Below are 3,295 nucleotides of genomic sequence, written 5' to 3' on the forward strand. Positions count from 1 at the left end.
TTCTTATAGTGTCCAGGCTCATTGCATTCATAACACATGACCTTCTTCTTGTCAAATATTCTGTCATCAGAAGATTCTCCTCGTTCAAATTTCTTTGAACTTCTGAAGCCTCTGAACTTCCTTTGCTTGCTCTTCCAGAGTTGGTTTACCCTTCTGGAGATCATGGACAGTTCATCTTCTTCTTCAGATTCTGATTCTTCAGGATCTTCTTCTCTAGCATGAAAAGCGTTAGTGCATTTTTTAATATTAGATTTTAATGCAATAGACTTACCTTTATTTTGAGGCTCGTTTGCATCCAGCTCTATTTCATGGCTTCTCAAGGCACTGATAAGCTCTTCCAAAGAAACTTCATTCAGATTCTTGGCAATCTTGAATGCAGTCACCATTGGACCCCATCTTCTGGGTAGGCTTCTGATAATCTTCTTTACATGATCAGCCTTGGTGTAACCTTTATCTAGAACTCTCAATCCAGCAGTCAGAGTTTGAAATCTTGAAAACATCTTCTCAATGTCTTCATCTTCCTCCATCTTGAAGGCTTCATACTTCTGGATTAGAGCAAGAGCTTTGGTCTCCTTGACTTGAGCATTTCCTTCATGAGTCATTTTCAATGACTCATATATATGATATGCAGTTTCCCTGTTAGATATCTTCTCATATTCAGCATGATAGATAGCATTCAGCAAAACAGTCCTACATTTATGATGATTCTTGAAAAGCTTCTTTTGATCATCTTCCATTTCTTGCCTTGTAAGCTTTACGCCACTAGCATTTACTGGATGTTTGTAACCATCCATCAGAAGATCCCATAGTTCACCATCTAGACCAAGAAAGTAACTTTCCAGTTTATCTTTCCAGTATTCAAAGTTTTCACCATCAAATACTGGTGGTCTAGTATAACCATTGTTAACATTTCCGTTGTATTGCTCAGCAGAGCCAGATGTAGATGTGTGTTCATCACCAGCCATCTTTTACTGAAGCGTTTTTCTCTTTCTGAATCTTTTCTAAACACGGTTAAGTGCTTGCACCTTAGAACCGGCGCTCTGATACCAATTGAAGGATATAAAAACACTTAGAAAAGGGGGGGGGGTTGAATAAGTGTAGTCTTAAAAACTTGAACGATGAAAATAAATTGCTCAGTTATTTTTATCCTGGTTCGTTGTTAACTAAACTACTCCAGTCCACCCCCACGGAGTAATTTACCTCACCTGAGGATTTAATCCACTAATCGCACGGATTACAGTGGTTTTCCACTTAGCCCACGACTAAGTCTTCTAGAGTATTCTGATCACAACTTGATCACTCCAGGAACAACTGCTTAGATACCCTCTAAGACTTTCTAGAGTTTCCTGATCAACACGATCACTCTAGTTACAACTGCTTAGATAACCTCTAAGACTTCCTAGAGTATTCTGATCAACACGATCACTCTAGTTCCTTACAACTTAATGTAATTAATTCTAAGAGTATTACAAATGCTTCTGAAAAGCTATAATCACAACTGTGATATTTCTCTTAACGTTTAAGCTTAATCTCACTAATATATTACAACAGCAATGTAGTGAGCTTTGATGAAGATGAAGTTTCTGAGTTTTGAATTGAACAGCGTTTCAGCAAGTCTTTCAGAATAATTTTGTTCAGAATCGTTAACATTGCTTCTCATCAGAACTTCATACTTATAGGCGTTTGAGAAGATGGCCGTTGGGTGCATTTAATGCTTTGCGTGTTCCGTACAGCATTGCATTTAATGTTTCACGCTTTTGTCAACTACCTCGAGCCTTGTTCACGCTGTGTCTACTGACGTTGCCTTTAATAGCTTCCAACGTTCCTTTTGTCAGTTAGCGTAGCCTGCCACTTGTACTTTCTTCTGATCTGATGTTTGAATAAAATATTTGAATATCATCAGAGTCAAACAGCTTGGTGCATAGCATCTTCTTGTCTTCTGACCTTGAAGTGCTTCTGAGCGTGATACCATGAGAACTTCAGTGCTTCTGCTTCTGATCTCAAGTTCTTCTGATGCTTCCATAGACCCATGTTCTGATTCTGCCTTGACCATCTTCTGATGTCTTGCCAGACCATGTTCTGATGTTGCATGCTGAACCTTTTGAGACAAAGCTTCTGAGCGCTGATTTGTGCATACTCTTTATATATTTCCTGAAAGGGAAATTGCAATGTATTAGAGTACCACATTATCTCACACAAAATTCATATCCTTGTTATCATCAAAACTAAGAATATTGATCAGAACAAATCTTGTTCTAACAGTATCATGGTTTAGTGTTTTAGATGTGGTTTTGGGCGTACAACCCTGCTTTAATATGACACTGTTAGATGCGGTGATCAATAAATTTGATCAGTATAGCTAACAGATTAATGGGCATTGCTAGTTACTCAGATCGATAGATTGATCATCGTGGGCAGCAAATTGAATGTGTTTTAATTTTAAATATTTTTTTATCTCTCGTCTAATGCGACTAATAACTTTAGTCGGGTCGAGGAGAGAATTAATTTAGAATTTTTTGGATTATCAATAAACAATTTAATTAAATCATTATTAACGAATATATTAAATTAATCCAAATTATTTCTCGCCTAATGCGACCAATAGGTATGGTCAGTTCGGGGAGAAAATTAGTTGGAGTTATCAAGAAAAGAATAATTAAACAATTATTAAAATTTACCAAAACCAAATTAATTGGTTTATTTACTAATCAAATTTTTTGGCTTAGGGGGGTGCATTTTGTCATTGGGTAGTAAATTGGGGTGGTGTAAAAAACAAACTGGGTTCTGGCCCATGGAGGTTTTCCCTCTATTTCGCAGGGGGGTGCGTTGGTAAAAAAGATAGTAGTTCTGGGGTGTATGATTAGAAAAGGGCTAAGCCCATCAGGTCTTTCTAGCGCAAGGGGGGGTATACTTTGTTCTGGATAGTTTTCAAGGGGATGTGTGGACAGCTATAGGGCTGGGCACATTACAGTCAAGAATCCGTTGGATCCAGCATCACGCAGGTGCACGAAGCTGGGGTGTATGCTCGAGGTCATGGCCGTCTGATCTTAATCCACATACAATGGACGTCCTGCATGTGTTTGAGGTTGAGGGTGCACGCTAAAAGGACGGCATGAGATCATAGTCTCGTTGCCAGCCAAGTGGCAATCGTGAAGCAACTTGGCATTGATCCAACGCTGGTGGATGGTTAAACCAAAAAAAAATCCACATTCATCCCATTTCTCCGATCCCTCTCTCTCCCCTCTCTTGATTCTCTCTCTCTCTCTCTCTCTCTCTCTCTCTCCTCTCTCTCACT

Source organism: Vicia villosa, linkage group LG5 (assembly GCF_029867415.1).
Source record: "Vicia villosa cultivar HV-30 ecotype Madison, WI linkage group LG5, Vvil1.0, whole genome shotgun sequence".
Lineage (NCBI taxonomy): Eukaryota > Viridiplantae > Streptophyta > Magnoliopsida > Fabales > Fabaceae > Vicia > Vicia villosa.